The sequence below is a fragment of the Hyla sarda genome, chromosome 3 (genome assembly GCF_029499605.1).
Source record: "Hyla sarda isolate aHylSar1 chromosome 3, aHylSar1.hap1, whole genome shotgun sequence".
Taxonomy (NCBI): Eukaryota; Metazoa; Chordata; class Amphibia; order Anura; family Hylidae; genus Hyla; species Hyla sarda.
This window is the reverse complement of record NC_079191.1, coordinates 216369593-216391867: the sequence shown is the minus strand read 5'-3', so window position 1 is coordinate 216391867 and position 22275 is coordinate 216369593. Positions and strand designations below refer to the sequence as shown.

The window sequence follows — 22275 nt, the reverse complement described above, 5'->3', positions numbered from 1 at the left end:
ACAGACACATCAATCATACATGCATATATACAGACACATCAATCATACATGCATACATACAGACACATCAATCATATACACATACACACCCATCCTCAGTATCTTCACCCCACAGTTCACTCACCCAGCTCCTGGGGATCACTGCCGCGGCTTGCCGGGTGCCAGGGAAGTAGCGGGGTTGGCGCCATAGGAGATCGCAGTGCACGTGACCGCAGAGGATGTGTGAGGAGGCAGGATGCTGCTTCCGTTTACAGTGTGGCAGAGTTGAGCGCAGGGACTGTAAGGTGGCAGGATTGAGCGCAGAGATGTGCTTGGAGCCGATGTGGGTATGTAATCTGCCAGCAGTCCCTGCAACTATCTATGGGGCATCATAGAGGCAGGGCGTCCGCAGCCGCACACTTTAAAAATAAATGCTTTAAAACAGGCAGATGACGCGATGGTCAGTCCGACCCTGCTGCGCTCATTTTGTAAAGGACACGGTCCGGCATGAAGAAACTTGCTAGCAGCTACGCTCCCTTCCACCCCAGGCCCAGGCCCACGCAGTGCCGACCTGTCAGCATTTAGTTTAGTTTAGTTTAGTGGGTGTCGGGCCCAGTCGCCATGGCGACCTTTGCGACCTGTATAGCTACGCCACTGATAAAATCCATAACACAAGGGCAAAAGGCACAGTGATGTTGAGGCACCTTGATGTTGTGTCCAACTATTGATTGACTATAGTCACTAGTAGCCTACATTTGGTACATTGAACCCAATGGTCAACAAATGCAATTCACATCTGAGCTAACTAATTCTCAGAGATATGAAGTTATTTTTATGTCTATATGCTAGGAAGGTAGTTTTGCAATATAATAAAATAATACACAGGGATTATAAAAATATTCAGATTTATTGGTTGTAAGTAGTAAACATTAATGAGTTATATCTCAAAAATTAGTAAAGCATTATACGCTTCTGTTGGTTAGCTGCATAACAGTAGAACAACAAATCTTTAGTTAGTAACTTTGTTACAATACAACAACAGTTACTAGGTTAGTTTGGATATCAAATAGGAAATAGGTATATTACTCTGGGAGTGGCAACATCATGGTTTCAAGATGGGCAATATCTAATTTCTAGATTTATGACTATACATATGACAATTAGAATTCAGGTAGAAAACAGACATGGTGCACATCTACAATCCTGCACAATGATCCAATTGCTTCTCAGCATAATTTCAAAAACTAACAGGTTGTTAGTATATACGTTTTGATCAAAAAGTGCAAAGCCCACTCGCCACGTCAAGGCCACCTATTTAGAGTGGGTCCCTAACGTCCATAGCATAAAATGGCGTAGCACTGGGCAGCGACCACCACCGCCGCGACACCAGTGCCCACAGGGGGAACGACCCACTGGCAGAGCGGCCCCAATGCCACTCAAACCAGTCCATGGGTCGCACTGGCAGACACGGCGCCACGGCAGCAACGGACGCCGCACAGCACCACACCAGTGTGAACAGGATGTTATAACACACTTACCATGCTCTCCCATTCAAACTGGGAGGCTGCCAGGAAAGAAAAGGCCCATGTGTAGTTGCTAGCATGAAGAAACTTGCTAGCAGCTACGCTCCCTTCCACCCCAGGCCCAGGCCCGCGTAGTGCCGACCTGTCAGCATTTAGTTTAGTGGCAGGGGAGCTTTTGGAGAAAGAATTTGGTTGGAATGGAAGTCGGGGGCCATGATCGTTTACAAAGCCCCCATGGTGCCAGAACAGTGGACCCCCCACATGTGACCCCATTTTGGAAACTACACCCTTCACAGAATTTAATAAGGGGTGCTGCGAGCATTTACACCCCACTAGCGTTTGACAGATCTTTGGAACAGTGGGCTGTGCAAATGAAAAATACAATTTTTCATTTTCACAGATCACTGTTCCAAAAATCTGTCAGACACCTGTGGGGTGTAAATGCTCACTGTAACCCTTATTACATTATGTGAGGGGTGTAGTTTCCAAAATGGGGTCACATGTAGGGGGAGGGGTCCACTGTTCTAGCACTATGGGGGCTTTGTAAACACACATGGCCTTCAATTTTGGACACACTCTCTCCAAAAGCCCAATGGCACTCCTTCTCTTCTGAGCATTGTAGTTCGCCCGCAGAGCACTTTACATCCACATATGGGGTATGTTCTTATTCAGTAGAAATGGGGCTACAAATTTTGGGGGGCTTTTTCCTATTTTCCCTTGTGAAAATGAAAAATGTAGGGTAGCGCCAACATTTTAGTGAAAATTTTTTCATCCACATCCAACTTTAACGAAAATTCTTCAAACACCTGTGGGGTTTTAAGGCTCACTATACCCCGTGTTACGTTCTTTGAGGGGTGTAGTTACCAAATTGGTTCACATGTGGGTATTTATTGTTTTGCATTTATGCCAGAACTGCTGTAAAATCATCCACCCCTGTGCAAATCACCAATTTAGACCTCAAATGTTCATGGTGCGCTCTCACTCCTGAGCCTTGTTGTGTGTCCACAGATCACTTTACGCCCACATATGGGGTAGTTCTGTACTCAGGAGAAATTGCGTCATAAATTTTGGGGGTCTTTTTTTCCTTTTACCACCTGTGAAAATTAAAAGTACGGCACAACACCAGCATGTTAGTGTAAAAATTTTTTTTTTACACTAACATGCTGGTGTAGACCCCAACTTTACCTTTTCATAAAGAGTAAAAGGAGAAAATGCCCCCCAAAATTTGTAGCGCAATTTCTCCCGAGTCCGGAAATACCCCATATGTGTCCCCAGGGGCGGACACAGACAGCAGAGGGCCCCTGTGCAAAGAATGGGCCTGCCCCCCCCCCCAGGTAGTACGTTTTGTAGGTAGGCAGGTAGTACATTTGCTAGGTAGGCAGGTAGTATGTTTGCTAGGTAGACAGGTAGTACGTTTGCTAGGTGGGCAGGTAGTACGTTTGCTAAGTAGACAGGTAGTATGTTTGCTAAGTAGACAAGTAGTATGTTTGCAGGTAGTACGGTAGGTAGAACATTTTCTAAGTAGGTAGGCAAGTAGTAAGTTTGCTAGTTATTTAGGCAGGTAGTAAGTTCAGTAGGTAGGTAGGTAAAAGGTTCGGGTGCTAGGTAGGTAGGCAGGTTATATGTTTGCTAGGTAGGCAGGCAATACATTTGCTAGGTAGGCAGGAAAAGCGTTTGCTAGGTAGGTAGGTAGGTGTATGTTTGGTTGGTAGGTGGGTAGGCAGACAGGTAACACATTTGGTAGGTAGGCCCTTAGTCAAGGGTTTTCCAAACAGTGTACCTCCAGCTGTTGCAAAACTACAATTCCCAGCATGCCTTGACAGCCTTTAGCTGTCTGAGCATGCTGGGAGTTATAGTTTAGCAACAGCTGGAGGCACTCAGGTTGGGAAACACTGGACTAAGGGCCTACCTACCAAAGTGCCTCCAGCTGTTGCAAAACTATAATTCTGGCTTGCCCATGCAGCTATAGACTGTCCAGGCATGCTGGGAGTTCAAGTTTTGCAACAGCTGGAGAGACACTGTTTCAAAAACACTGCTTTAGTCAGTATTTCCCAACCTGGGTGCCTCCAGCTGTTGCAAAACTACAACTACAACTGTCCCAGCCCGGACAGTCTTTAGCTGGGAGTTATAGTTTTGCAACAGCTGTTGGCACTAAGGTTGGGAAACACTGGACTAAGGACCTACCTAATAAACCTGAGTGCCTCCACCTGTTACAAAACTATAACTCCTAGCATGCCTGGACAGCTAAAGACTGTCCAGGCATGCTGGGAGTTGTAGTTTTGCAACAGCTGGAGGAACTCAGGTTGGAACACACTGACTAAGGCTGTGTTTTCAAAACAGTGTCTCTCCAGCTGTTGCAAAACTACAACTCCCAGCACGCCCGGAAAGTCTTTAGCTGTCCAGGCATGCTGGGAGTTATAGTTTTGCAACACTTGTGGCAATCAGGTTGGGAAACACTGCCCTTATTGATGGGACTTCAGAAGGTGGGGCACCAGCATGTTAAACATGTTGCTAAGGAGGAGAGTGCTGGTGTAGTGCCATATTTTGTGTTTTGCCGTGGAATGTTACATGACTCAGCACTTTTCAGTGCTGGACTAAGACAGCTCCATTGGCTAAAGTTGGTGAATGGAGGTTCCTTTCCGGCGGGATGCGTCCAATGGCATGGGTGGTACCTGCCCGACATCCGATTCGTCCAGCGGTAAGCGTCATGATGCATCAGTCAGTGGCATGACGCTTACTGCTTGGTGGGAGATTACAAAAAAGAAAAGGGGGAGGCGGGCAATAATAATAAATTTGCTGCCATTCACCCACCGGATTTTCGCGGCACCCAGGCGGACCCTAAAGGCACCCCAGTTGGGAATCACTGGTCTAAAGTGCCCACATACTAGCGCTCATGTGTGTGTCGTGTGAGGGGGCCCGCTGCCCTTTCAAACGGTGGCGGGCCCCCTCACACGCTGGGCTCCTGTGCAGCTGAACCAGCTGCACATGCGATATGTCCGCCCCTGTGTGGCCCTAAACTGTTGCCTGAAAATACAACAGGGCTCAAAAGCAAGAGAGCATCATGCGCATTTGAGGCCTAAATTGGGGATTTGCATCCGCCACAAAAATACGGCAGTGTTTCCCAAACAGGGTGTCTCCAGCTGTTGCAAAACTCCCAGCATGCCTGGACAGTCAGTGGCTGTCCGGCAATACTGGGAGTTGTTGTTTTTCAATAGTTACATAGTTACATAGTTAGTATGGTTGAAAAAAGACATACGTCCATCAAGTTCAACCAGGGAATTGAAGGGAAAGGTGTAAGGGGATAAGAGGAAGGGATGTAGTTTTATAATTCTGCATAAGCATTAATGTTATTTTGTTCCAGGAATGTATCTAACCCTGTTTTAAAGCTGTCAATTGTTCCTGCTGTGACCAGTTCCTGAGGTAGACCGTTCCATAAATTCACAGTCCTGACGGTAAAGAAGGTGTGTCGCCCCTTTAGACTAAACCTTTTCTTCTCCAGATGGAGGGAGTGCCCCCTCGTCCTTTGGGGGGGTTTAACCTGGAACAGTTTTTCTCCATATTTTTTGTATGGGCCATTTATATACTTATATACGTTAATCATATCCCCCCTTAAACGTCTCTTCTCAAGACTAAACAATTGTAACTCCTTTAATAGCTCCTCATAGCTAAGATGTTCCATGCCCCATATTAGTTTAGACGCGCGTCTCTGCACCCTTTCCAACTCCGCAGTGTCCCTTTTATGAACAGGCGACCAAAACTGAACAGCATATTCCAGGTGAGGCCGTACCAATGCTTTATAAAGGGGGAGTATTATGTCCCTGTCCCTCGAGTCCATGCCTCTTTTTATACATGACAATATCCTGCCGGCTTTGGAAGCAGCAGCCTGACATTGCATGCTATTCTACAAGTACACCCAGATCCTTCTCTACCAGTGACTCTGCCAGTTTAATCCCCCCTAAGACATACGATGCATGCAGGTTATTAGTACCCAGATGCATAACTTTACATTTATCCACATTGAACCTCATTTGCCAAGTGGATGCCCAGACACTTAGTCTATCCAAGTCATCTTGTAACTTATGCACATCCTCTATAGACTGTACCGTGCTACAAAGCTTGGTGTCATCTGCAAAGATAGAAACAGAGCTGTTAATACCATCCTCTATATCATTGATAAATAAATTAAACAGCAGCGGGCCCAGTACTGAACCTTGGGGTACACCACTAATAACCGGGGACCAATCAGAGTACGAATCATTGACCACCACTCTCTGGGTACGATCCATGAGCCAGTGTTCAATCCAGTTACAAACTAAAGTTTCCAAACCCAAAGACCTTAACTTACCTGTCAGACGTCTATGAGGGACAGTATCAAACGCTTTGGCAAAATCCAGAAACACTATATCCACAGCCATTCCTCTGTCAAGGCTTCTACTCACCTCTTCATAAAAGCAAATTAGATTGGTTTGACAACTTCTATCCTTAGTAAACCCATGCTGGCTATCACTTATAATACTATTATCCCCTATGTATTCCTGTATGTAATCCCTTATAAGTCCTTCAAACAATTTACCCACAATGCACGTTAGACTTACCGGTCTATAATTGCCTGGAGAAGACCTAGAGCCCTTCTTGAAGATTGGTACCACATTCGCCTTGCGCCAGTCCCTTGGCACAATACCAGACACCAGAGAATCTCTAAATATCATGAACAAGGGTACAGATGTTACTGAACTTACCTCTCTAAGAACTCTTGGGTGTAGTCCATCCGGCCCTGGAGATTTGCTTACATTTACTTTACTTAACTTACCTTGTACCATCTCTACATTAAGCCAGTTCAGTACATTACATGATGTGTTACCAGCACTGACCTGGCCAATGTCAGCTCCTTTTTCCATAGTGTATACAGAACTAAAGAACCCATTCAGTAGCTCTGCCTTCTCTTGATCGCCCGTGACAACATCACCATTATCATTATTAAGTGGTCCTACATGCTCTGTCCTTGGTTTTTTTGTATTTATATATCTAAAAAAATATTTAGGATTAGTTTTGCTTTCTTTGGCCACCTGTCTGTCATTTTGAATTTTTGCTGTTTTTATTACATTTTTACAGATTTTATTAAGCTCCTTGTACTGTTTAAATGTTATAGCTGACTCATCAGATTTGTATTTTTTGAAGGCTATTTTTTTGTTGTTTATTGCTCTTTTAACCTCATTTGTCAGCCATGTAGGATTTAGTTTTAATCGTTTATATTTGTTCCCCTTTGGTATATATTTAGCTGTATAATTATTTAGAGTTGATTTAAAGATGTCCCATTTACCTTCTGTATAAGTATTTTAGAACACCTCTGCAACATTGGAGGTAACGTTTTGGAAACAGTGCCGTATGAGACTTTTTTTTATTGGGAGGGGGTGGAGGGGGAAGTGTGTAAGGGTCTATGTATATGTAGTGTTTTCCTTTTTATTTTGTGTTTGTGTAGTGTAGTGTTAGTGTACATTTACATGGGCAGGTTTACAGTGAGTTTCTTGCTGTATTCAGTAGAAATCGCCGTAAACACCCGCCCGTATGAATGTACCCTGTACATTCACATGGGGGGGGGGGCTTGCAAACCTCCAGTTGTTGCAAAACTACAACTCCCAGCATGCACTGACAGACCATACATGCTGGGAGTTGTAGTGATGCAGCAGCTGGAGGCACATTGGTTGCAAAACACTGAGAGTTTGTTACTTAACTCAGTGTTTCGCAACCATTTTGGAGAAGCCCAAGATAAAAGGAACACTGCAGAGCGACCTTTTCAGTCTGCACGAAGAGGACAGTACAGATATGGCGGAGAGCAGCGTTCCACGTGGAGGGAGTTCCAAGATGGCACCTGAACAGCGAAAAGTTGTTGCGGCCGCAGCGCAACTGTTCGGGAATCTTGCCGATCGCTTGCAGTAGTTGTCCATCAGGGCCGAGGAAGCCTGCAGCATACCACCGCTACCCGAGGACGACAAGTGGCCGGCTACCCCAACAGGGGAATCTTCAGGGACTTCCAGAGTGGCATCACAGGTGAGACTGTCCCCTCACCATTGGACATGGGGGTCCTGGGCCGAGATCCCATTGGAGGAGTCAACTGTGAATACTCCGGCGGGAGCCGCCTTTTCCTCCTCCTCCAGCCCAGAAACAGAGATCCCCCTGTCCCAAATCACCCTGCTGCAGCATGCCAAGGCTCATCTTAAAGGGCCAGCGTACCAAAGTGTCAAGCTGCATTTAAAGGGCCAGCGCACTCAAGCTTCCTTTAAAGGGCCAACGCACCCAACCAAGTCTGAAAATGTGCCTAGGCCTACTCCTTGCCTGGAGGTTTGGCCTAGCCATCAGGCACCCACGGAAGTGCCACGGCCCACTCCTACCAAAGAGGTGGGACCGGATCAACCAGCACCAACGATTGCACCCCAGCCATCAACAGCAGCAGCCATTAACTTTATGGTCAATGTGAATCCCACTGTGTCTCAATCCACACTTACAAATGTTGCCTGGGACACGACCATCAACCCTGTCAAGGGGTCCTCATCTCGTCCTGAGTCGCAAAGAGACAAGTGTTCCATCAGGAGAGGGGGGCGTGTCAGAAAGGGATTCATGTAAAAATCTGCCTTAATGTTTTGGGTTCAGTTTTGTCTTTCACAGACTGTTGCAACGTTCAAGAAAGTGCCTGGCAGGACTATGCCATGAAAGTTCCAGTTCTGTAATGTAACCAACAAGCTTGTGCCTGGCCTATGGCCAAGAGACTCCTGGTCTTTAGGAGATTCGTAAGTGTGGGCCCGGCTAAGTGGTAGCAGCCGTGTTTACTGAACTCTTAGCACAGGTGGACTGCTGATCCTTGTGTGTCTCTTTACATGTATATAACTCTAAATAATATATTGTCTTCTTGTGTTGCTCATTTGCACTTCTGCCAGGTGAATGCACCTGTAAATTTTATGTTCTTCAATAAATGTGTGTCAAAATGTTCAACCACTGTAATTGGTTATGGTGCAGGAAATTTTAATCTCTGTACACCTGTACACCAAATTTTAAGGGTGTTATAGTAGCTTTATATAGGTGGCTCTCCCGGCTCCACTGGGAGTAACACTCATGTTACCCCACTCTAACACCTTAAAGGGAAATCTACCCCTCAGATACCAAGACTGACTTCCTAATAGTTTCATGTACACATAGTACATATCATAACCTCTTCAGTGTACTTACCTCAAACACATTTTAGCACACAAAACAAATATCTCACACTTCATGAAACTCAACACAAAGTGTACGTAACAAGTAATCTAACGTGGTATAAATAAAATGTAAAGTGAGATTTCTAATGTTCTAGTATGTAGTAACCTTCAACTCAGTATACATACTTCTAGTTTAGTCAGTCAAAACAGAAAAAAAATAGTCAATAAAGGTAAATAAATAAGAGTGTATCTCATGCATAATTCTAGCCAGAGTAATGTCATTCTGTTTGTGAATTAATGGGCAATACAATCCTGCCTGTGAGTTTACTAGTATCCCATGTTTGTACAGTCAAGTCAATGTAATGTAATCCTGTTAACATAAAAAGGAAAAAATAATAATTATAACGTTTTATTTGGAGCCTGCAAGGACATTTATCGTGTGCAAGGACTCTTATGTTATGTGTTTCTACAGCCTGATCAAATGGACAGTTTACATATGCCCAGGACTGTTTAAAAACTCTCAGCACTTCATCCCTCTGTCTCAGGGGACGGTCGTCGAGGTCGACTCATCTCAAGTAAAGGGGTTTGTGGTGTCCCAATACTGTACCTGGTCGTGAACCTTGTGTTGTAAATCCCCATAGTCAGAGTTCCTTCGTACTGTTAGGATTCTCTCAGTGGGATAACCCTCAGTCGCCTCATAAAAATTTAATTTATTGTATATATTTAATATATGTAATAATATAAAGGTTACTTACAGGCCCTTAGGTCATGTGATCTATAGTAAATGTGTTATGCTAAGTTAAGGACCTTTCAGGTCATGTGATTTAGTCATGTGATGTACCACAATCCTTTGTGATAGGACTGACAGGTTTGGGGTACCAATAAGCTTGAGCCTGCCCCTTAAGATATGAGGGCGCTGTTAACCAATGATCGCTCTCTTTCCCCCGGGATATGACAGCGAGCAGAGCCCTGTGCAAATCTACGAGACTAATTAGGCCTGAAGCCTATCTCTTCAACTTCTTGATAGCCGTGAGTCTACCTAACTCCAATTTAGCTAATTCTACGTGACTACTGAACCTAAATCAAACCCCTAAATTCAGTGGAACAGCGTAAAGCAAGCCTCAAAGCTTATTCCCTACAAAGTCCAAGCCAACCTGTGAGGAGCCTAAAGTCTGGTCCTCTTGTAAAGACAGTTTGCTGATTGCATCCTGCATAAAATCTGCAGTAAAGTTATTTCCCGTTTATTACAATTCTGGTTGTGGACAATCCTTTATTCCTCCCTATCGTTCCTAGGACGGGTGGCGGTAGGATATATATGCAGAGGAACCCGCACCCTGGCGTCACGACAGTTAAGGGTTAATGCTACACTCCTTCATCCCTGCACAGCTACACCCTATTCACCCTGCAACCCCCCAAGCTACCACAAATCACGCTGTATGTAGAAATATTAATTTGCAGAATCATGTGTTTGGATGTTGCGGATATTATAGACGTATCCGGTAGATCATTATAGGTCATCTTGAAAAGTAAAAACATTATATAGGTTTTAAAGTATTATATAGTCATACCTAAAACACTGCAGTGAAGAATAGGATTTTTCATGACTAAGTCCTCCCCTCTCTCGTCATAGGAAGACTCACGGGAAACATATGCAAAGTTTATCGCACAGTAATGATAAGTGGTAATGTGAAGTGAGGGTAATATCATTTAATAATATAGGATGAACACAATTTAATGGAATGAATCTCAGAACAGCATGAAACCCAAGCACACCATGATAGAAGTGATGCGCATGGCTAATTAGCAACACCTAGGTCAGTGGATATTACTTCTTCCATGTCTTCCATCTCGACTCGCAGGTCTGTCTGTTGTTTAGCTTGCAGGCATATGTCGTTTAGGGGAAACAATCGGACTTGACTGCTTCTATAATGTCGGGTGTAGAAGGGACAGAAGAGGATTTCCACCTAGCTGCAAGTTGGGATCTGTAGGCTATTAGGATATGGCATAAAGGTGTTATATAAGTGGCATCTATTGTGTGGAGGCTAATGTTTAAAAGTACAAGTTGGCTGGATATGGATAATGACTTGTGTGAAATCAGTTGTACTAATTCCTCCACACCTTTTTTCAATGTGTGGAGTATAGGACATGACCAGAAAATGTGATTTGTGGTGCTTGTCAACCCGCAACCCCTCCAGCATAGTTGGGAACAAGAGGGGATCATGTAATGCAATTTGGTTGGAGTATAGTACCACATAGATCTTGAAAAATTGTTCTCTATGGCCTAAACACGATGTGTGTTGTTTTAAAGATTTGAGAGCCTGAGCCCATTCAAAGTTGGAGTTTCACAATCCTATCCTTTAGTAGGGTTTCCATTAATTTCCCCACTATTGATGTCAGACTTACTGGCCTATAGTTGCTTGATTCCTCCCTATTACCTTTCTTGCTCATTTCCAATCTTCTGGGACGACTCCTGTTACCAGTGATTGGTTAAATAAATATGTTAACGGTTTTGCTAGTTCACCGCTAAGCTCTTTCAATAATTTTGGGTGGATCCCATCAGGCCCCTGTGACTTATTTGTCTTCACTTTAGACAGCAAACGTAGAACCTCTTCCTCTTTAAAGATACATGCATCAAACCATTCATTAGTCTTCCTCCCTAATCGAGGTCCTTTTTCTTCTGTAAAAACTGAACAGAAGTATTCATTAAGGCAGTCGGCTAGCCCTTTCTTCTCTTCTACAGTTCAACCCTGCCCTATATCACTCCATGTGACAATTGTCTTAAGGTCTGTGCGACTTTTAATACAATTGTCGCACGGCCCGCCGCTGCTATGCAAAATTAAACCAGAGCAATTCAGCTGGATTTCATCAACGTCCGTGCGCCATTTGATAAATTTGGCGTACGGACGCCACTTTCCTGGCAACTTTGTTTGCTCTAAATTGAGCAAAAAGCAAGTTCTCATTTGTCAAATACCCTCATTGTCTGCTATTATACAGATAGGAAATACACAAATATATTTTTAATTGATAAAAGTAACAGTTATATGTGAACGTTACTTTCAGTAAGTCCCCTATTCCTGTAATATAAAGGAATGTAATTTCAAACAAGAAACCACTTTGGGATGTAGTTTTCCTCCATCTTACAGATGCAAGGACAATATTACTGGGAAACAATAAACTGGGAAACAATAAACAATATATATATATATATATATATATATATATATTGTGTCTGCACCAGAATTTTTGCCAAAAGTTCAAAAATCTGACCAACTCTCCATTTTAAACCCAAAAAAGGGGCATGATCTCCAGGGAAAGGGGTGTGACCTCCAAAAAGTGGGCGTGTTCCCGACATTTTCGAAAAACCCCACCATATTTACTAATGTTTCCACAGAAAATGTGGTGGATTTGTGCTCTGTAAAACCCCACAGCTCAGAGTAGCTGGAAAAAAAAGGCAAAATGTAGAGAAACAATAGTAAATACTGTGGAAAAATACCTGTCGAAAAACAAAACCCACACAGAAAACTACACTCCACTCTTAGTAAATCAGGGCCAGTGTGTAATAATATAGGCATTTCTACTGAAGAATTGTTGGGGAAAAACCCATTAGAAATTAACACCCACTTACATGTATACATGTGTTTAAACCTATAGAAGTCTATGGGTAAAACACATGCAGTGATTTTGAAAACCTGTCAGAAAAAAACGCCACTGGAGAGTGAAAAAAAATGCCCCCCCCCCCCCCCCAAAAAAAAAAATAAAAAAAAAATAAATGCTTTACATTGGCCTTATTCCCATTTATTGAGATATGCATTAAAAGTCCTAATCATTAGAATGTCATCATAACTGTTGTGCCACATAAGAACATTGGAGAAGAACTATTGATAATTTAACCCAAAAAGACATGCAGTACAGACAATATTTCTACACCAAATGCATACTTTGAAATGTAACAATGACATTAACATTTATACCATAATTATATGTAGGTACTGATATGATTAAAAATCCTTCTTTACATACTTGAAAATCTTTTTCCCAGTAAGAAGTCTTTATATCTAAGTCACTAAGGTGTAATGATGATTTTAAATGTTCTTTGAGCACATTATTTCTCTTCCAATAGATGTTCTCTCCATCACACTTGCTAAGGTGGCAGGAGATAATGAGGGCACACAGTGCCCTATCAGTTCTCTATAATCCAAATGAGAAACAGTAAGAAAATGTCAAAAAATAAGAGATATTCTAGGCATAAAGAGAAAGATATTGAGAATGGCTTTAAGGTTCCATTAGTGTCTATTGCTACATGTCACACATTTACAGTATAAGGTCATTTTAACTTTCTAATTTTTATTTGGAAGTTTCAGTGCAATAGAAATTGTTGGAGACATAAACAGACATTCAGATATAACTGAAAACTATTTAATATTGTAAGACTCTGTTCAGACAAATACCATTGGTTCTATTCATTCAGCTGCTACAATGTCAATCAGCTGCTTCTAAGCCAACCGGATATTGTCATGTTAAAAGACAGTGGTATGGATTTTTTATTGCTGGCATGAAGTGTTTTCCTTCTCCAAATACAATGGCCCAGATTTATCAAACTGTGTGAATAAGTGGAGAGATTTTCCCACAGCAACCAAACACAGCTCAGCTAACAAGATCTGGTAAATTGAAAGCTGAGCTGTGATTGGTAGCTGGGGGGAAAAATCCCTCCACTTTTTCACTCACACAGATTGATAAATTTGGTCCAATGTTTCTGATTTAAACCGCAAAGCTCTAGGTTGGTTTTATTTGGTCCAAAAACATTGTTCCGATATCCTTTTGGCTTTCCAGGTGATCTTTAGCAAACAGCAGATGGGCAGCAATGTTCTTGTTGGAGTGCAGAAGCTTTATCCTTGCAACCCTGCTTAGCACACCATTGTTGTCTTCCAGATAGTGAACATTAATATTAGCCTAATATGTGAAAGGCCTTTACTTGCTTAGATATTACTTTGTCTTCCTTAGTAACCTAGTGGACTATTATATATCTTGCCATTGGTGTTATCTTTGTTGACCACTCCTGGGGGGGTTATAATGGTCTTACATTTCTTACATTTTTACACACTCTGTCTGACTGTGATTTACTTAAAGTCTTTAGAGATGGTCTTTTTCTGAGGTCCTTGATTACAGAGAATGGAAGAACTTGAACATAAGCCAGTGGGGATGTGTGCACATAGAGTATAGGCGGAATGAGAGGGACACACATACCTCATGGTGGTCAAGTCACCATCAACCCTGACCTGAGCTACTGCATTAGGATGCCCTAACCTGCTGATAGATTTCCTTAAAGTATCAATTTTAGTTTAGTTTATCTCTATGTACTATTTAGTAATATATTTATATGCAGTATAAAACAGGTAACATGTTGACAACATACCCCATTTAGTGAATTTTATCAGTGATTGTCAACCAGCATGTGCTACCAAAATAGAAAACCAAATATGTATATCAGAAACTGGTGAATAGAATATCAAAAGGCTTCATGAAAGAGACCAGCTCTGGAAATTCTGTTTCTAGATTTTTCTTTTTCCATTTTGCGGCTGTCCTTTGAAAAAGTACTAATGAACTATAAAGGTGAAAACATAAAAGCAAGTTAATCAAATATACTCGGAATGAAAAGATTTCAGAAGCATTTGATACTACAGTATATAACCCTATCAGTAGTTTTAATCCCATGCTTCTTCTAGAAATATCATTTACAAGCTAATTAGTTTTCTGGTGTAATGTTAAGCCTCTATCTTGATTACAAGGTGTTTTCTAATAGGAGGATACACTAGGATAACATATACCAATAGTTGAATTTCAGTATCTTTTCAGCCAGACATGTTTGCTACTACCTTATTTCACGTCATTACAGATGGCTGCATATTTCTCTCTTATCGCCATTTTCCATATTACCTGTCTTTGTATATTTATTGCTGCACTGCTCTTTTAAAGCTTTACGGGTACATTGAGTATTACAGTCAGTTGGAGCAAGAATTATGTTAGCTCCCTGTGTGCTGCCCTTATCTATTTTTGATGGATTCATTTCACACATGCTTAAGCTAAAGAGGCATTTTTTCCTCTGAGCAAGTCACAACTAGTCAGTGCTTATGCACTGAAATGTAGACTTGGGATGTAACCAGCTATAATCTACAGTAGCTCATGAGGTTATTAGATGAAGAGTATTTACATCCAAATTATACTTCTTTACTCAAATTCTCTATCACTTCTGTGAAGTAGTGTGCATGTCTTAATTATGTAATGAACATTTGACTTTTTTTTTAAATATTTTTCCTTTTTTCCATAGCCACTTATATTACACACTGAATTCTAAACAGAAGCACAGAAATAAGCAACAGGCATTCAGCAGTCCATAGACATGATAATGTATTTTGCTTCAGATCATGCTATTCCTGCTCGGAGAAAAAGACAAAATGCTTCCTGATCCAGATAAATATGTTTACGTGGTAGCTGCAAAGAACTCAGATTAAAAAAAAAAAAACATAGTAAATTAAAAAGCAAACTTCTTTTGGTTTGAAATTCTTGGAGAAATAGGAATGTTGTTGTCACCCCGTACACCTGAAACTATTTCAGATAAAACATATATATGGGCTACATTTCTGCTTGAAAACTTTTGCAGTGGATTTTCACACAGAAGCGATGTTACACATCAGATGAGAAAACTCCAATATGCCATGAGAAAAGAAAACGCTCAACAACACCAATAAAAAAAGAAATGGACGGAAATAGGTGTCAATGTGACAGTACTACAAAAGATTTGAGTAAAATGGGATTAAGGTATAAAAATGCCAGCTGAAACCAGCAAGGACACGCAAACCAAGAAAAACAAAGTTACATCGGACTAAAGAGAAGCAAGTGTAGAGTATGAAGGATTGGATGAACCAGAAATCTGCATTTACCAAGGAGATGATGCTGGAACGTATGCCTGGTACTGTTCTATAGAAACATATAGCTAATACTTGAGGAAGGCAATCACAGTTCCCCAGTTATCAGTGATATTATAATGGGAGATATAATTTCTATACACCATAAGCGATAAAGAAGACAGGGGGCACTCACGATTTCCTCTTGTCCGGATTTTATTCAGGAGGTTGTTACAGCAGCAGGGACGCCAGGTAGATGTTAAAATGCATCAGACCAGCACTGAACGGGAGCCATGATGGTAATAGCCATTTCGAGCCGCTCCCGGCGCTTCTCCAGACCGCCTATATATAATTTCCATGCAGGCACTCTATAGACTGTATAAATTAATAATATAGTTTAATTCAAAGATTCACAGGAGGCATTTTCTCTGATTGCAGTTGTTCTCTTGTTCTCCATCTGACCATGGCCGCCATGACTCGGTTTTGCACAATTTTCGGCTCATATATCTTTGACTCCACTCTTGTTCTGCACACATCTTCGTGGTGGTAGTACTCTTACTGCAGGGCCTGACAAATTTGTTTTGATTCTAGAATGCAGCAAAGTTAGAAACCAGCATGCTGCACATAACATAAACTAATGTCATTGGTCTTCCTTACTGTCCCCTCATCACCCCAGTGTCAGTTATTACTGTCCCGTCATCTTCATCCCTGTGTGTCATTAATGTCTTCTCATCTCTCCCCTGTGCTTCATAGTTATAAGTGTCCTCTCATCTTAAAAAAAAAAAGAGAGAAAAAAAAACCGAATGCAAGCTGTTTATCCTCAACTACCTCTGCCTCCGTTAACGCGCTGATTCCCGATTTTACCCCTGGTGTTCATAACTGGATGTCTTTGGTTGATGCACAGGTGTCGTGTGAGTGCCCCAGCCAATCAGCAGCCTCGATGTGGCACTCTGTACTTCTCAGTACAGAGCATCACTGCTGAGGCAACTGACTGGCTGTGACAGTCACCTGACATACACTTCTCCTGTAACACTGGAGTGCTGACTGCAGGCAGGAGGGAGGAACAGTACAGGAACATAGGGGGAGGTAAGTAAAAAAACATTAAAACATTTTTTTTTTTTTTAAAGGATAAATACTCATTGAAAAGGGCTGACAAAAACCTGGGTGCAACAATGAAATTCTTAGTCCCCATGATGACCTTGCACCCGGGATTTCTCAAGCTCTACTTTACTGAAAATAGTGGCTTTGTTGTGTTGCATACATTATTTAACTCATTTTATTTTTCCTATATGTTCTTTGCAGAAACTGCATGATAATAGTTCTCAATAATATATATGTCACGAACCGGCAGAACAGGTAGTTGATCCTCTAGACCACAGAGGCGATGGCGCGGGTCGTACTGGGGGATCAGTTCTAAGCAGTTACTGGTCTTCACCAGAGTCCGCCGCAAAGCGGGATGGACTTGCTGCGGCGGTAACTAACAGGTCGTGTCCCCCAGTAACGACTCAACCTCTCTGGTGGCTGATATGGCGTGGTACACAGGGAGCAGGCAAGAGCGTAGTCGGACGTAGCAGAGGTCAGGGCATGCAGCAAGGGTTCACAGGCGAGTAGTCAGTAGCAACGGGTTCGGCAACAGGCAAGGCAATACAAGGCTACAGGGAACGCTTTCTCAAAGGGACAAGTGCACAAAGATCCGGCAAGGGCAGGAGGGGGCAGGTTACATTAATAGGGAAGGAACCAGAGGTCAGTAACCAGCGCACCAATCAATGGCACGCTGGCCCTTTAAATTTACAGAAGCCGGCGCGCACGTGCCCTAGAGAGCGGGGCCGCGCTCGCCGGGAGGCAGAGACCGTCGACGCAGGGAGCGAGGAGCAAGGTGAGACAGAGCGGGACACGGCGCCTGAGCGGGGACCAGCCGCCACGGCAGCCGCGTCCCCGACACAAGGGGACCCGTGCTCCCGTTCAGCGTGTCTGACCGGGAGGCGCCGGGATCCCGTGGATGGGGGCTGAGGAAGCGGGTGCTCCAGTCCGGAGGAGGGGAACGGAGCGCTCGCTGTGACAATATAGTTCTCAAAAACAATAATAGTGCCCCATACTTAGTAATAGTGCCCACTGAGGTGTGCCATCCCTTCTTAATAATCCTCCCTTTGGAAATTAAATAAGAAATAATTCCCCATTTTTATGCTTCTTACAAATAACACCCTCTTTGTAAACACTACCACCCCCCACCCATCCTCACAGACACACACACACACACACACACACACACACACTTGTCCCACGTTTTTTGTACACTTCTGTGCATGGCTTAAAGAAAAACAAATAATACTCACTGTTCCTCAATCTTCTTCCTATAAGTGCCTTTGTCTTCTAGGCCTTGAAGGCTTCCAATCAAGGTGGTGTGATGCAGTAACATCAAGCAGTCAATCAGTTAAAATGTTGAACACTTGTTCAGGCAATGGTGGTCACAGATAAGAGTATACAGAGAGAGGAGTAACAAATATCATAATGCATTTCAGTTTGATATGCGGCAGATCAGAATGGCAATTAGCCATACGTAGAATCCTCCTTGCAGAGTTGGATAACCAGAGAACAGCCCACATGTGTATTGAACCCAACAAGACTTGCTACCAAAGCAATGACTTCTGTTTTAAATATGACTTCTTGGATTAATAATGAAGACCGATTCGGCAATTAAGATCATAACTTTGCTGTCAATTTTGTTAAAGTATACCTTTCGTTAAAAACATTTTTTTATATACTGCAGTGAGGACAATCAGGGCTCTGGACACTGAGGACAAGCAGGGCTCTGTGCAGTGAGAACAAGCAGGGCTCTGTACACTGAGGACAGGCAGAGTTCTGTACACTGAGGACAAGCAGGGCTCTAGGCACTGAGGACAAGCAGAGCTCTGTACACTGAGGACAAGCAGGGCTCTGTGCACTGAGGACAAGCAGTGCTCTGAACACTGAGGACAAGCAGGGCTCTGTACACTGAGGACAAGTATGGCTCTGTACACTGAGGACAAGCAGGGCTCTGTACACTGAGGACAAGCAGGGCTCTGTGAAGTGAGGACAAGCAGGGCTTTGTGCAGATTGACTAGGCACTGAGGACAAGCAGAGCTCTGTACACTGAGGACAAGCAGGGCTCTGTACACTGAGGACATACAGAGTTCTGTACACTGAGGACAAGAAGGGCTCTGCCCACTGAGGACATGCAGGGCTCTGTACACTGAGGACAAGCAGGGCTCTGTACACTGAGGACCAGCAGGGCTCTGTGCACTGAGGGCAAGCAGGGCTCTGTACACTGAGGACAAGCAGGGCTCTGTACACTGAGGACAAGCAGGGCTCTGTATACTGAGGACAAGCAGGGCTCTGTACACTGAGGACAAGCAGGGCTCTGTGCAGTGAGGACAAGCAGGGCTCTGTGAAGTGAGGACAAGCAGGGCTTTGTGCAGATTGACTAGCCAAGAGCCTGCACAGAGCCCTGATTGTCCTGCCCCCACTTCCTTTATTTGGTCTCCTCACAGAGACACACAGGCAATAGCTGCAGGGACAGCATTTTCTTTACCCAAAAATATACAACTTTTTTTTAACAATGTATATTGCAAATATACATATACTGATATTTTCTACATTATCTTAAAAGTTTTTGTCAATGGCAGGTACACTTTAAGCTTGAGTTTTAGTTTTCCTCAAGAACTCTATGATTTTTATTTATCGCACTTTCTAATACTTCATCCTTTCTAATGGAACTTTGGGTATTTTACTAGACTTTTCCAATTGCTTATTTGTGCAACATTTCCAAGAGACTCACACTTTGCAGATTGCATGCATAATATAAAATATTTGTTGAATATGTTATGCTACGTACATAGCATAAACTAAGCTAATGTGAAACTGATGAGCCATGCTATTAGAGAAACTAAATGCAAAGCGCAATCTGTGTTTCATTGAAGTGTAAAAAAGTCAAATGAATGTTTAAAATTCAATGAAGTCACTTGAAGAACTTGCATTTTGTTATTTTTTTTCTGTTTGTGTCTGCCTTCGTTTCGTCCTTTCAGAATAGTATCTCAGCATGATAACTTGTCAGTTTGAAAATTAATTGTCACACCCACAGGTTCTAATTTTCTTTTCCTTCCTGTATTGCACCTGTAATTTATTGACTTTACAATTCTGAATAATCTGACATAATTGCTCCTCTTCTGTTTTAATCAGACTTGTGCGCAATTTATGCAGGGTTATAAACTCTGTCACAAGTTAAAGCTATAGCAAAAAAAAAAAGTAGTAATGAATGTGTTTTAAAGGAGGTTGTCAAAACACAGGCATGATGGGGAAGATTCAGTAACCCCTTAAGGACATGCACCGTAGATGTACGGCACTGCATAGCATCACTTAGCGCATAGTGCAGTACATTTACAGCGCAGCTGTGATGCAAGCGCAGGAGTTGCGCTCGCTTCATTCCCCGCGGGTCCCGGCGAATGTCAGCAGCCGCGGACCCGCTGGTAAAGGCAGACATCAGTGATTGCGCTGATGTCTGCAATTAACCTCTCAGATGCCGTGATCAATACAGATCACGGCATCTGCAGTAATGCAGAACTTTGAATGGCTGACCTAATCGCTGATTAGATCAGCCAAGATGGCGGTCCCCTCACCTGCCTCCATCTGTCTCCTGGGGTCTTCTGCACTGATCTGCCTTCCAGCAGACCAGAGCAGAAGATCGCCGATGATACTGATCAGTGCTATGCCCTATGCATAGCACTGAACAGTATTAGCAATGAAATGATTGCTGTAAATAGACCCTTATGGGGACTATAAAAGTGTAAAATAAATGTTAAAAAAAGTGAAAAGCCCCTCCTCCAATAAAGTTTGAAATCACCCCTTTTCCCCATATTATTACACAAAAGCGTAACAAAAACAATAAATAATAAACATATATCGTCATGTGCATAAATGTCCGAACTATAAAAATATAATGTTAATGATCCCCTATGGCAAAAGGCGTAACCGTTAAAAAAAAAAAAAAAGTCGAAAATGTCAGCTTTTTTGTCACATCAAACTGCAAAAAATGTAATAAAAAGCAATCAAAAGTCCCACATGCGCAAACATGGTACTAAAACAGATCATGGCGCAAAAAATTAGCCCTCACACATCCCTGAAGACGGAAAAATAAGAGAGTTAGAGGTGGTGTAATTGGGCAATTTTAAACTTACTGATTTTGTAAAAAAAAGTTTGCAATTTTTTAAAAGCAGTACCATAATAGAAATGTATGTAACCATGGGTATCATTGTAATTATATTGACCCAGAGAATAAAGAAAACATATAATTTTTTTACAGTAAAGTGTACAGGGTGAAAACGAACCCCCCCCCCAAATTTGCTAAATTATGACTTTCATTTTAAATTTCCTTACACAAAAATTTTTTTTGAGGGTTTACCATACATTTTTGGGTAAAATGAGTGATGTCATTACGAAGTGCAAAAAACAAGCCCTCATATGGGTCTGTGAAGGGAAATTTAAAAGAGTTACAGACTTTAGGAGACGAGGAGGAAAAAACTAAAACGCAAAAATCAAATTGGTTGTGTCCTTAAGGTCAAAATGGGCTGTGTCCTTAACCCCTTAAGGACCAGGCCATTTTACACCTTAAGGACGGGAGCGCTTTTTGCAATTCTGACCACTGTCACTTTAAACATTAATAACTCTGGAATGCTTTTAGTTATCATTCTGATTCCGAGATTGTTTTTCGTGACATATTCTACTTTAACTTAGTGGTAAAATTTTATGGTAACTTGCATCCTTTCTTGGTGAAAAATCCCAAAATTTGATGAAAAAAATGAAAATTTTGCATTTTTCTAACTTTGAAGCTCTCTGCTTGTAAGGAAAATGGATATTCAAAATATATTTTTTCTTGGGTTCACATATACAATATGTCTACTTTATGTTTGCATCATAAAATTTATGAGTTTTTACTTTTGGAAGACACCAGAGGGCTTCAAAGTTCAGCAGCAATCTTGAAATTTTTCACAAAATTTTCAAACTCACTATTTTTCAGGGACCAGTTCAGTTTTGAAGTGGATTTGAAGGGTCTTCATATTAGAAATATCCCATAAAAGACCCCATTATAAAAACTGCACCCCCCAAAGTATTCAAAATGACATTCAGTAAGTGTATTAACCCTTTAGGTGTTTCACAGGAATAGCAGCAAAGTGAAGGAGAAAATTCAAAATCTTCATTTTTTACACTCGAATGTTCTTGTAGACCCAATTTATGAATTTTTGCAAGGGGTAAAAAGGAGAAAATTTTTACTTGTATTTGAAACCCAATTTCTCTCGAGTAAGCACATACCTCATATGTCTATGTTAATTGTTCGGCGGGCGCAGTAGAGGGCTCAGAAGGGAAGGAGCGACAAATGGTTTTTGGGGGGCATGCCGCATTTAGGAAGCCCCTATGGTGCCAGGACAGCAAAAAAAACCACATGGCATACCATTTTGGAAGCTAGACCCCTCAGGGAACGTAACAAGTGGTAAAGTGAACCTTAATACCCTACAGGTGATTCACGACTTTTGCATATGTAAAAAAAATATATATTTTTTACCTAAAATGCTTGGTTTCCCAAAAATTTTACATTTTTAAAAAGGGTAATAGCAGAAAATAACCCCCAAAATTTGAAGCCCAATTTCTCCC

At 42.1% G+C, this 22275-nt stretch overlaps 1 long non-coding RNA gene across 1 annotated transcript in view; it reads left to right on the top strand.

Annotated features, from left to right (window-relative positions):
- The first annotated feature begins 212 nt into the window (after positions 1-212).
- The window catches only part of LOC130362103 (uncharacterized), a 55210-nt gene continuing 33147 nt past the window's right edge, over positions 213-22275 (top strand). Inside the window, exon 1 of the long non-coding RNA XR_008891277.1 lies at positions 213-326. This is a non-coding gene — a long non-coding RNA (uncharacterized LOC130362103). The remainder of the gene's footprint in view (positions 327-22275) is intronic.